At 39.9% G+C, this 13,158-nt stretch overlaps 1 protein-coding gene across 1 annotated transcript in view; it reads right to left on the bottom strand.

Annotated features, from left to right (window-relative positions):
* The window catches only part of RETREG1 (reticulophagy regulator 1), a 144,898-nt gene that overhangs the window by 129,480 nt on the left and 2,260 nt on the right, over nucleotides 1-13,158 (bottom strand). The window lies entirely within an intron of this gene.

Here is a 13,158-nt window from a genome sequence, read left to right as displayed (position 1 = left end):
TCCAACTGGTTTTTGAATGTTATAAATTCTTGACGTCTGATTTGTGCCCATTTATTCTTTTATGTAGAGACTGTCCAGTTTGGACAATGTACATGGAGAGGGGCAACCGCATTTGCTCCAACCCCTCAGACAGAGACAAACACCTACAAGATCTCTATCAAGCATTCTTACAACTACAATACCCACCTGCTGAAGTGAAGAAGCCAGAAGAGTACCCAGAAGTCACCTGCTACAGGACAGGCCCAACAAAGAAAAGAACAGAACGCCACTAGCCATCACCTTCAGCCCCCAACTAAAACCTCTCCAACGGATCATCAAGGATTTACAACCTATCCTGAAGGACGACCCATCACTCTCACAGATCTTGGGAGACAGGCCAGTCCTTGCTTACAGACTGCCCCCCAACCTGAAGCAAATACTCACCAGCAACAACACACCACACAACAGAACCACTAACCCAGGAACCTATCCTTGCAATAAAGCCCGTTGCCAACTGTGTCCACATATCTATTCAGGGGACACCATCATAGGGCCTAATCACATCAACCACACGATCAGAGGCTCATTCACCTGCACATCTACCAGTGTGATACACGCCATCAGGTACCAGCAATGTCCCTCTGCGGTACATTGGTACAGACTCCAACAAGAGACTGCTGAATTGGAATTAATTTGCAAACTGGATACAATTAACTTAGGCTTGAATAGAGACTGGGAGTGGATGGGTCATCACGCAAAGTAAACCTATTTCCCCATGTTTATTCTCTCCCCCACCCCCACACTGTTCCTCAGACATTCTTGTCAACTGCTGGAAATGGCCCACCTTGATTATCACTACAAAAGACTTTCCTCTCCCCCCCCCCCCCCCCGCTGGTAATAGCTCACCTTAAGTGATCACTCGTTACAGTGTGTAGGGTAACACCCATTGTTTCCTGTTCTCTATGTATATAAATCTCCCCACTGTATTTTCCACTGAATGCATCTGATGAAGTGAGCTGTAGCTCACAAAAGCTTATGCTCAAATAAATTTGTTAGTTTCTAAGGTGCCACAAGTGCTCCTTTCCTTTTTGTTCAAAATATAAGCATCATCATTGTAAGTTGTAGGGTGGCTTTTTTTGTTGGTTTGTGTTTTTTTTTTTTTTTTTTACACAATTACTGCAGCATGCGGTTGTATATTTTTATAGGATATATTCAAGAGTTATGGTGTGTTTCTACATCACAACATTTGTGAAAGAATCAGATGGTTCCAATTACTAGTTTATGGACACTTATCTTGGAAAGACTTTAATGGGACTGCCTGCCCACCACCTAGATTAGATCTTAAAATACTGGACACAAATGCAAATATATGAAAGCGATTAATAAATGGGACAAAAAGGAGAAATATAGAGTGTCATAAATATAAAGGGAAGGGTAAACATCTTTAAATCCCTCCTGGTCAGAGGAAAAACCCTTTCACCTGTAAAGGGTTAAGCAGCTAGGATAACCTTGCTGGCACCTGACCAAAATGACCAGTGAGGAGACAAGGTATTTTCAAAGCTGGAGGGAGGGAGAAACAAAGGCTCTCTCTGTCTGTGTGTTGCTTCTGCTGGCACCAGAGCAGGAATGCACGTCAGAACTCATGTAAATAGTTAATAAGCAATCTAGTTAACTATGCATTAGATTCTGTTTTGTTTAAATGGCTGAGAAAATAAGCTGTGCTGAATGGAATGTATATTCCTGTTTTTGTGTCTTTTTGTAACTTAAGGTTTTGCCTGGAGGGATTCTCTATGTTTTGAATCTGATTACCCTGTACGATATTTACCATCCTGATTTTACAGAGGTGAATCTTTTACTTTTTCCTCAATTAAAATTCTTCTTTTAAGAACCTGATTGCTTTTTCATTGTTCTTAAGATCCAAGGGTTTGAGTCTGTGTTCACCTATGCAAATTGGTGAGGATTTTTATCAAGCCTTCCCCAGGAAAGGCGGTGTAGAGTTTGGGAGGATTTGGGGGGGGGAAAGACTTTTCCAAGCGGGCTCTTTCCCTGTTACATATTTGTTAGACACTTGGTGGTGGCAGCAATAAAGTCCAAGGGCAAAATGTAAAATAGTTTGTACCTTGGGGAAGTTTCAACCTAAGCTGGTAAAAATAAGCTTAGGGGGTTTTTCATGCAGGTCCCCATATCTGTACCCTAGAGTTCAGGGTGGGGAGGGAACCTTGACATAGGGTCACATGTGTAAATCCACTTAAATGCATAAGAATACACATTTTAAAGAAAGATGGAATTTATGTTTAAAAAGAAGCTATCTTGCCTCATACAAGCAGATAATTGGTCTTTTATGAATCAATTCAAAGAAGGCCACTGGATTAGCAGTAACTGAAACTCTTATCTAATGGCTTGTTAGTAACCTGTATGAAGAGAGTTGGTCTCAGTCCCGCCTCCAGTACACAAGTGTCTACATCTTAAAACTACAGTCCAGATTTTCTGAAGTGTGGTCTGCTGAGCATTTCTTGTGGTACACCATTGCTGAATGGTGTTAGCTTCTCCTTGTTTCCCACAGTTAAATATTATTCAGAGAAGCTAAACATATATTACTTTCCTAAAATGAATTTTTTTTATACACACAATTGCTGTTTTGGGCACAGGCATGATGCATGAACACAAACAGAAAAAATATATAGTGTACTATCAAGAACGAGAGGGAAGAACATCCATGAAATAATCTTTCAATTATATGGGCCACAGTATAAATTGGTTAGAGACTGGCCATATCATCAGAAAGATCAACTGCTGAACTGGAACAGGGACTCACCTCTAAACCTTGTCCGCAATTTGAAAATGCTTCATTATTGACAGAGAAAAGCAATGGGTGTAGTTGAACTACGGTTAAACATAGGCAAAGCCTTGCACTTGAACTATCTTTGGGAATTGAAAAAAAGTTGCCCACCAGTGCTATGGTTGGTAAAAATCCCTAGTGTAATGTGGCCAAGCATGGCCAAAGACAAACCATGGTCAACTCTGTTTCAGCAGCTATAACTTGTCCTCGACTACACTTAGCTAAACAACATTTAACACGAATTTGGCTACACCCATTTCTGACACCCATTGTAAGCAAGAAGCCATTTCATAGACAAGGTGTTGGATGTGGTCTCTGAAGGACATTGCAGAAGCACATTCCTAGGGCAACATGCGAAAGCTTGCACTGGCATTGGCTATGCTGTACCAGTTCTGTGAATAGAGAACTTAAATTCATAGGAATGAAGACCAAGGAGCTTTAACAACTATTAAAATCCATTTATATTAATAAACATTAACAAACAAGAATTTGATACATAATTGTGATTTCCTGTTTGAACCGAAGTCCAAACTTCTAAAAAAATAGCATACTTTGTATTTCATTAACATAATAGCATACACAGTTTAATTTAGATTTAAGAATTGCAATACTGCCATTTTTATCATTAATTCTCTTAAATTAAACGATGTATATTCCATAGGTATTTGACTCTGCAATTCACTTTTTGGTACATGAAACATTTTTCCTATTGTATTCTGAGTGACATTTTGGTTGAAGGTGAGGACAATCTAGAAGTATGTCAAAGAACTGCAGTGCAAGAATTTAAAAAGGAAGCCACAGGGTGTGTACGTTTATGCAACAGGTGGTTAAGTGAACAAAAACAAGCATAGTCAAAAAATAAGAAAACTAATTTTAGAGTGATTGTCTTTATGAAGATCTGCAGCTTTTAAGCATGGGTGCTAAACACTTGTGGTATTTTAATGTCAACCCACACCTTCCAGACTGCACATTGTATGAACTGCAGCAAAGATGAATTCTTAGTGGCAGAGAGTTAAATATATATAAAGTTGTTTTAGATGAAAGAAAGAGACATACTTGCATGCTGTTAAAATAGTATCTTACAATGAACAAACAAGCATTATTCACAAAAAAACATTCACACCTACTAAAAATGACTTCTTCACTTCATCGTCATGAGAGAGAAACCAAATACATCAATAAAGATCACTATACCACTGCCCTGCCCTGTCCAAACTATCAAAATATACAAGGTCTGATTTACAATGTTATACACATAAGATGAACCAGCAGTGACCATGAATTCATGTGCACATTTAGCTACTGTACACAAACAGTAATTTACATATTTAACTAGTCATTTGTTGCAAAGCACTAATATTTTTGTTCAGTAATTTTGAAAAAAATCCAAGTCCCTATGTCATGCAGAAAACTGTCATCTTCAGTTCTGACCCAATTTGCACAAGTGACAGGTAATTAATTATTCCTGCAGTTGTCTATAAATAATTATGCCATCCTGAAAATAAGATATTTATTTGAAAAAATATGCATCTACTATGAATGCAACACAGAAGTGTTGGATCAACTGTATGATGACTGGGTGACTCATGTCTCAAACACCAGCCAGCAATGAACTGTTCATAGGACAGCGGCAAAGGACTGAAGACTGGCTCAATAAGTACAAGAAGGAGAGGAAGAGTAGAAAGAAAAATAGCACACCTTCCACTTTAAAAGTAGCAAAATTATAGTATAACAGTTGTATTCTGTCTTTACTAAAGACAAAGAATTGTTTTGGAACTCCAAGATGCAATATCTGTTCAAGAGATTGGGAGTAAGATTTCTTCAATTCTGTGCCACAAATGCAGGTCAAGTGAAGAAATCTGGACATTATTTTTCATACTGCAGAGGAAGCAGGTTCAGCAGTTCCACTGGGGATAAAGACATGTCAAGAGTGTGGTAATCAAATACCCATGTGTGAAAAATCTGGTCTCTATAGTCCTAAACTATTCTATATGGGGTGCAATCTGGTGTATAGGTGATAACGCCCCCAAACACTTCCTTATATACAGCTGGCACAGTGTAAGCAAAAACACTCAGGACTTGTTAGACATTTCTCACAAGCACCAGTTTGTCCATAACATATGGATGAACAAATTAGGTTACTTATGCCCTTTTATTTCCTTGATTTACAAACAATGCTCTAGCTGGATAATATAAAACAAATTAAATAGATTTTAATATATTCCAGTTTTTAAGTACAACATAACATAAAATACTTACACAATAAAGGAGAAAAAACATTAAACATAAAAACTTGTTTTAATCTTAATTACATATGAGAAATTTATCTTCTTATACTCCAAAATTTACAAAAAAGTGTGTATGTGCTTCTGGAAATGTGGGCTTCCACTGTTCTCTAGGTCTTCAGACCTCTTGTCACTTGTCTGGCAAACTATGGGGACTACAGATACACAGATTACCCATTCTTATAAAACCTCACTTTGAACCAAAAGGTTAATCTCAACCAAGTCAAAGACAAACCACAAGTTTCCTTGATTCCAATAAACCTTCAACTGAAGCAAAACAATTTATTCTTGACCACAGCCCATGACCCCATTCTAGAACTCCCTCACCCCAAAAAAATGTATGTGGGGAAACCTCCTGGGGAGTTGCAGCACCAGCTCCTGATTTCACCACCTGTAAAGTATTATAGGGTTGCAGACCCCAGATTTATCACAACAATGTCTGTTCATAAAAATATAAGGGGCATATGAAGTCCCACAATTTACATTTGCATGTAGAGTGCAATCTCATTTGGTATGGACTGTCCAATTTGCTCTCTATACATTTGTTGTACTGTCCTTGAAACATATAATACAAATTTGTAAGAAAGGAAAGAAACTAAAGCAGACTGGAACAGCTGTTGTCCTTGTTGAATTAACATGTTAAGGAGTGAGCTATCTACATTCACCTACTTGCAATTTCAATAACTGATCTGAAAAATTGGGACCTTTGCCCTTTTTAGGCTTAAACCTAAACTAAATACAGCAAAGACCATCAATATATATAGGCTCTCTAATTTATTTGTTAGAAGAAATTCAAAAACATCTGGCAACATATCAGCACTGGGGAGTGACTTAGATGATCATTTGGAGGAAATTCACACCCTATCATCACACCAAAAACTATGTAAGTCATCTTTATGCAAGGAACTGAGCAGGGAAGGAGTGAAGGGGAGAAACAACCATCCCAACCCAGATCAGGCAGCAGGATTATTGTACAGCTCCTCCACAGCCATTACTTTTAACTATAGACTGGAATAAAGGACGCTATCCTTCATTAAATCCTTTGGGGAAGCTATGCCTAAGTGTGGATCCAATGTTCCCTCTCTGGCCTGCCTCAGCATACCAGCATATCAGATCCAGCACACAGACTACTTAATTTGTCCGCAAGTAGTGAAGAGGGTCCCATTAGCAGCCAAACATACCTACCTCTTCTGCATACAGGAGTACTATGGAGATTCCTTGCACACGCTTTTGTACCAAGGGAGGATTTTATTCTCATGAGCCTCCTCTATATCAGGAAATCTTAGCTCAATTTTTAAAAAAGTCAAGTGAGCTGACCTGATGCTAAACATGACTTGTTCTTATCTACACCAACTGCAAAGTCATGGTCAGCATCACATCAGCTAACTACAGTGATACAAATCATATTTAAGCACAAAATCTCTTCATGTAGGCAAGGCCAAAAAGAAAGGGTTGTTTTGTGGTTAAAGGATACCCTGAGACTTGAGTTATCAGATTCTGTTCCCTGCTCTGACAAAAACTTCCTGGGTGACAATGGGGAAGTCACAGAAGACCAAATTTTCTAGGGTGCCTATGAACAACTCTGTACATACCAGACAAACATCCAATTCCCCTCCTCAAATATGTATGTGCACTTTTGGACAGGAAAGAGATAGCATGCCTACATCAGGGCATACGCAAGGGCACATACCTCTTTAAAAATGTGGGCTTCAGCCTCCAGGTCACATAGCTCAGTTTCTTCCTCGTAACATTAAAATAAAGAGGAGATCTGCATATATCGTGTGTGCACATTCCAATACAGACATGCAAATCCCTATGCGTATGTGACTTGCCTATAAGCATGTACCAGTGAGGTTGTTTACAGTTTGTGTGCGCACATTTGAAAATCTAGCCCAGCAATATCTGCCTACCTCACAGAAGTGTTCAGACCGAAAAATAATTTGTCAATTTCTTTGAGATCTTTGCATGGTCAGCCCTATAAATGCCAAGTATTATTAGAAGATTTCAAATAAGGAGAAGAATCCACTTTCCTTTAATCACAAGTCTTAATGCATATCAAATACTTTATCAACATATATGCTATTTCTTCCAGGATTTTGTAGGTGTTTCTTACAGTTTGTACTCTTTGGGGAATTCTGCACCAAAAAATTTTGTAAAATGCTGTATATTTTATTTGTCAAAATAACACAATCATGCCAGTTTTAATTATTTTGGTAATTAATTTCAAAATACCTGTCAGCAAGTATGTCTGTAACAATACAGACAACAAAAAAGATTCAGGAAATGTTTTTTTGACGAATTGATTCCTTACTAGGCATATTAATACAGAACTTTGAGTAATTCATTTAAACCGCAATACAGAAATGTTTTTCCCACACCCCTCAGAACCAATGCAGAGGCTTGGATGAGTAGGATAATGGAGGAACTGAGGGAGAGGGAAATAATTGCTGGGAAAGAGCCTGGACCCTCCTCTCCATGTGGCCCTGCACCCCTCCCTCCCATCCCCATGTGGTCCTGCACTCCCACTCAGCCACCCCTGCTCCCCATATGTCCCTGCACCTCCACTGAGCCCCTGGCTCAATGCTGTCACCCCACTAGCTCCTGTGCCCCCACCCCAGCCTGTCCCCCCATAGTGCTTTTGAACCCCAGTCTATGTGAGCCCCCAGCAGCCTTGTGTGCCCCGCTCTGTCCGTCTCTCCATATCCTGTTCCTCCTTACCTGGCCCGGCAGGCAGGGCGCTGTGAGGAACACAGCCACTGCCCCCTTCTGCTCCACAGCAGACTGAGCCAGCCCATGAGCAGGCTGCCGTCTGTCCTGGTGCTATAGCAGCCCCTGGTGAGCAAAAGGTATTACTGCAGTGCCTCTCCAGCTGTTTTTTCTATGAGAGACATGAATTCTGCACATGCGCAGTGCTGCAGAATTCCCACAGGAGTAAGTTTGATTTCATGGTATCAGGCAAAAAACTTTCTTAGCACAGTCTCCATGCATACAGCCAGCCACTTCAGATGGATGACAAATTGCTGCTTCCTCTTCTGATATTTCTGTCACTGCACTCTTTCAAGAGATGAAAAAAAGCTAATTTACTCAACGCTTTTTTTGCCTGTCTTCACGAACAAGGTCAGCTCCCAGACTGCTGCACTGGGCAGCACAGCATGGGGAGGAGGTGACCAGCCCTCTGTGGAGAAAGAAGTGGTTCGGGACTATTTAGAAAAGCTGGACGAACACAAGTCCATGGGGCTGGATGCGTTGCACCCGAGAGTGCTAAAGGAGTTGGCGGATGTGATTGCAGAGCCATTGGCCATTATCTTTGAAAACTCATGGCGATCCGGGGAAGTCCCAGACGACTGGAAAAAGGCTAATGTAGTGCCCATCTTTAAAAAAGGGAAGAAGGAGGATCCTGAGAACTACAGGCCAGTCAGCCTCACCTCAGTCCCTCGAAAAATCATGGAGCAGGTCTTCAAGGAATCAATTCGGAAGCACTTAGAGGAGAGGAAAGTGATCAGGAACAGTCAGCATGGATTCACCAAGGGCAAGTCATGCCTGACTAATCTAATTGCCTTCTATGACGAGATAACTGGCTCTGTGGATGAAGGGAAAGCAGTGGACGTGTTGTTCCTTGACTTTACCAAAGCTTTTGACACTGTCTCCCACAGTATTCTTGCCAGCAAGTTAAAGAAGTATGGGCTGGATGAATGGACTACAAGGTGGATAGAAAGCTGGCTAGATTGTCGGGCTCAACGGGTAGTGACCAATGGCTCCATGTCTAGTTGGCAGCCGGTATCAAGTGGAGTGCCCCAAGGGTCGGTCCTGGGGCCGGTTTTGTTTAATATCTTCATAAATGATCTGGAGGATGGTGTGGATTGCACCCTCAGCAAGTTTGCGGATGACACTAAACTGGGAGGAGAGGTAGATACGCTGGAGGGTAGGGATAGGATACAGAGGGACCTAGACAAATTGGAGGATTGGGCCAAAAGAAATCTGATGAGGTTCGACAAGTGCAGAGTCCTGCACTTAGGATGGAAGAATCCAATGCACCGCTACAGACTAGGGACCAAATGACTAGTAGTTCTGCAGAAAAGGACCTATGGGTTACAGTGGACGAGAAGCTGGATATGAGTCAACAGTGTGCCGTTGTTGCCAAGAAGGCCAATGGCATTTTGGGGTGTATAAGTAGGGGCATTGCCAGCAGATCGAGGGACGTGATCGTTCCCCTCTATTCGACACTGGTGAGGCCTCATCTGGAGTACTGTGTCCAGTTTTGGGCCCCACACTACAAGAAGGATGTGGAAAAACTGGAAAGAGTCCAGTGGAGGGCAACAAAAACGATTAGGGGACTGGAACACATGACTTATGAGGAGAGGCTGAGGGAACTGGGGATATTTAGTCTACGGAAGAGAAGAATGAGGGGGGATTTGATAGCTGCTTTCAACTACCTGAAAGGGGGTTCCAAAGAGGATGGCTCTAGACTGTTCTCAGTGGTAGCAGATGACAGAACAAGGAGTAATGGTCTCAAGTTGCAGCGGGGGAGATTTAGGTTGGATAGTAGGAAAAACTTTTTCACTAGGAGGGTGGTGAAACACTGGAATGCATTACCTAGGGAGGTGGTGGAATCTCCTTCCTTAGAAGTTTTTAAGGTCAGGCTTGACAAAGCCCTGGCTGGGATGATTTAATTGGGAATAGGTCCTGCTTTGAGCGGGATGGTTGGACTAGATGACCTCCTGAGGTCCCTTCCAACCCTGATGTTCTATGATTCTATGGTTCTATGAACAAAGGGACTTCACATAATGACCAAAAAGAAAATCAAAGCACTACAAAACAAGATTACACTTGTTTTTTCTTGATAAGTCTAGCCAGCTCACCCCCCGTCCAACCTGTACAATATAAAAGCTGTGTAATTGACATCCTTCCTCATGTCAATTAGTGTTTAATGTAGTGTTACTATCAACAACTTTCATGAACTCTTGCTCATCTCTGAGTAGTACACAAAGTTACATTGAAGCAGATCACTTTATCCCACAGCAGACTATAAAACCATATAAATCCTTATCTCTCATGTCCCTAGGTAACGTAAGCTGTAATTGCAGCAATATGATGTATTTTACACACACACAAATACACAAAAACAATGTAGCGAAGACTTTTTATACACACACAGCTATACAGAATCATTCTTTCCCCCTTAAAATGTATAACAAAAGTATGCATATTTGCAGAGGCTAAACTAACTGCTACAAACAATTTTAGCCTTACTGCATGAGCAGTGTTTCTAAATGGCAACAACTTTTGGATGTGACAATGTAATTCCATTTACACTTGTAAATTATGCTACTGCATATGCATGGATAGAAAAAATGGAAACAAAACACAATGATTGAATATACTAAAGATTTTTTGAGCAAGTCCCACACTGAAGATTACTGATCAAGAAAGTGAGGGTAAGTTAAGAGGTAGCATGTTCGATAGCAGTTACAGGATATACTAATTTTTTAAGACAAAAGTTATTTGTTGGCTACCTCATGGGTTTGGTTCTGTGCCTGCTTTTAATCATAGGTGCAAGATATTTGGGTGAGAATATCAAATCTTGAATACTATGTAAATATTGTGTATGCTGCCTACACTGAGGAACAATGCAAGCTTATTCAGAAAAAAGTTACCAATTTTGATAAATGTGAAATTATATTAGGATGGAAATTCAGTTTTATATGAACTGTATACTACTGGATTTGAAGTCTATTTCACTTGATGTCAATACTTAAGAAATACAACAGTCATGCAGTATTATTCTTACCAGAAAAGGAATATAGAGGTTATTATATGAAAATCCTCAATTCTTCATCAACTTACATCCCATGAAACTCTACTGAAGTCAGTGGAGTAGAAGTTGCTCCACTTAATCTATTTTTCTACAAACATATGATATATCTGTAATCCCCCAAAAGACTTTTATTGTAAGTAAACTATTCACCCCAATCTCAGCCAAAAAGTTAGGATGATGTGATAAAGGGACAGAATAGAAGTGAAAAGTAGCAATATTATTATCAAAGTCATATTTAAGATAAAGTACTAGTTTTAATTTTGATCACCTTCTTGCATAAAGGGTATTATCACATCCTTTTCAGGATGACAGAAGCAGATATTCATCCTAGAAAAAAACCTGAGTTTGAAGGGAAACTGAGAAGGAAGGTCTTGTGATTAAGACACTGGACTGGGAATTGGCAGATCTGGGTTCAACTCCCAGTGCCACCACAGGCTTCCTGTATGATCTTGGGAAAGTCTCTCTCCTCAATATCTCAGTTCCGTACTTGTAAAATCAGGATAACACTTCCTTTCTCCTACTCTTTGTCTTGATTGTTTAGTTTGTAAATTCTTTGGGGCAGCAAAATGGGATCTGAAAACTGGTTGAGACTTGCAGATGCTACTTTAATACAAATATTTTAAAAATATTTTTAAATCCTTACTTATAAAAACACATTCAATTTTAAAATACTTTCAGATTAATATTCAATTTCTGAATGCTGTTAAAGTTGAGTAAAGTACAATAAACAAACAATGAAATCAGAGGAGCCAGTTTTGTCTTTTTTTTTTTAAATCAGTTTTCTCTTTCTATTCATGTTCTAGGCACAATGCTGCAATGCCCGTGTGGTTTTATTTAATTTATTTATTTATTTAAATCAAAGGAATTGTCTAAGGAGCTTAGGTTTTGTAAAATTTGTATTTACACAATCTAAATTTTGTATATAGTAGAGTTTTTAAAATTTTATTGACAGCTCACAGTAGGACAGTTAAACATATGCATCAGTGTTTGCAGGATTGATGCCTTCAAGATAGTCTTTAAGTAGAACTCAAGAAAACCTCCACAAGAACTCCTAGATATACTTTAAAGCAGTTTCAAGGTACAGGATGGCCTACTGGAGGTGGTTCTTAGTACATATTTCACTATTCACAAATCAGAAAAGTAGCTGAGTTAAATCTTACTAGAGAAGACTGAGTCCAAGGTGATCCATTAGATGTATTTAAACTGAGAATGGAGTTTTAAAAAAATAGAGATAAGAATTGGTCAAACTACCAGGAGTTTACAAAAAGAAGGCCACAATCTAAACAATAAGTACTAAAATCTTCTCCCCTGTACAAAGTCAGAGGGAACATACTTTCACAGGGGGTTATTATGGTCAAGAATGGGAGGGGGGATTTTACCCCTAGGCAACAGAATGGTAGTTGAGCTGCATTTGCTTCCAATCTCTGCCTGCACACTCCTTCCATCCAGGTATAAAATGTGTGATGACACACAGAGGTTAAGGACAGGTGGGAGAAGCACAGCATTGTCTGCTAGAACTAGACAGAGAGCTCCCACTATTCTTCCTGACTGCTGCCCCACAGCTTCCTCTCCACCCCCATCTGGGCTGGTGTGGCTACAGATTTCCCACTCACCCCTTTGGCTGATGAAGTGAGAGATCCCCCTCCTGTTCCAATCTACTTTAACCACGGATTATATAGTTCTACTAACTACCATTCACACCCCTGAATCTTTCCTAGTTTACCCCCACTCCTCATTTCCCCCTGCACAATAAGCACTGGTCTGCAGCGAAAGCCAGGTTTTCTTCATCCTGGCTCTCTCTGGCACTAGGAATGTAGCATGAACTAGAAATTCTGACAGAACCATTTCACTTAAATAAAAGTAGACATACAGTAGAATGCGAGCCACCAATACGACAATCAAAAGCAACAGTATACATGAGTACAACAGATTTTTTTTTTTTAATTAAAGGAGCAGAGGTAACAATCGTTGCACCCATCTACAAATGCATAGGCTCAACTCAGATCTGGTCAGACCAAACATCCTTAGCCTAACTAACTATTCCTTATGCTCAGTTATGCTCAAACTGAATGACAAATGGGAAACTCTGGGATGCCCTAAACAAATGCAACCATCTCTACCTGAAATGCAGAATTTAATACAATTATCTTATAACCTAACCAGCTTTAGAGCTATTCCGAATACTACCCTTCATCTTTTATTACACAGCTTGGTTAAAAACAGATCAATAAGGCATTATG

The sequence above is a fragment of the Lepidochelys kempii genome, chromosome 2 (assembly GCF_965140285.1).
Source record: "Lepidochelys kempii isolate rLepKem1 chromosome 2, rLepKem1.hap1, whole genome shotgun sequence".
Classification (NCBI taxonomy): Eukaryota; Metazoa; Chordata; order Testudines; family Cheloniidae; genus Lepidochelys; species Lepidochelys kempii.
This window is presented reverse-complemented; position numbering and strand designations above follow the sequence as displayed.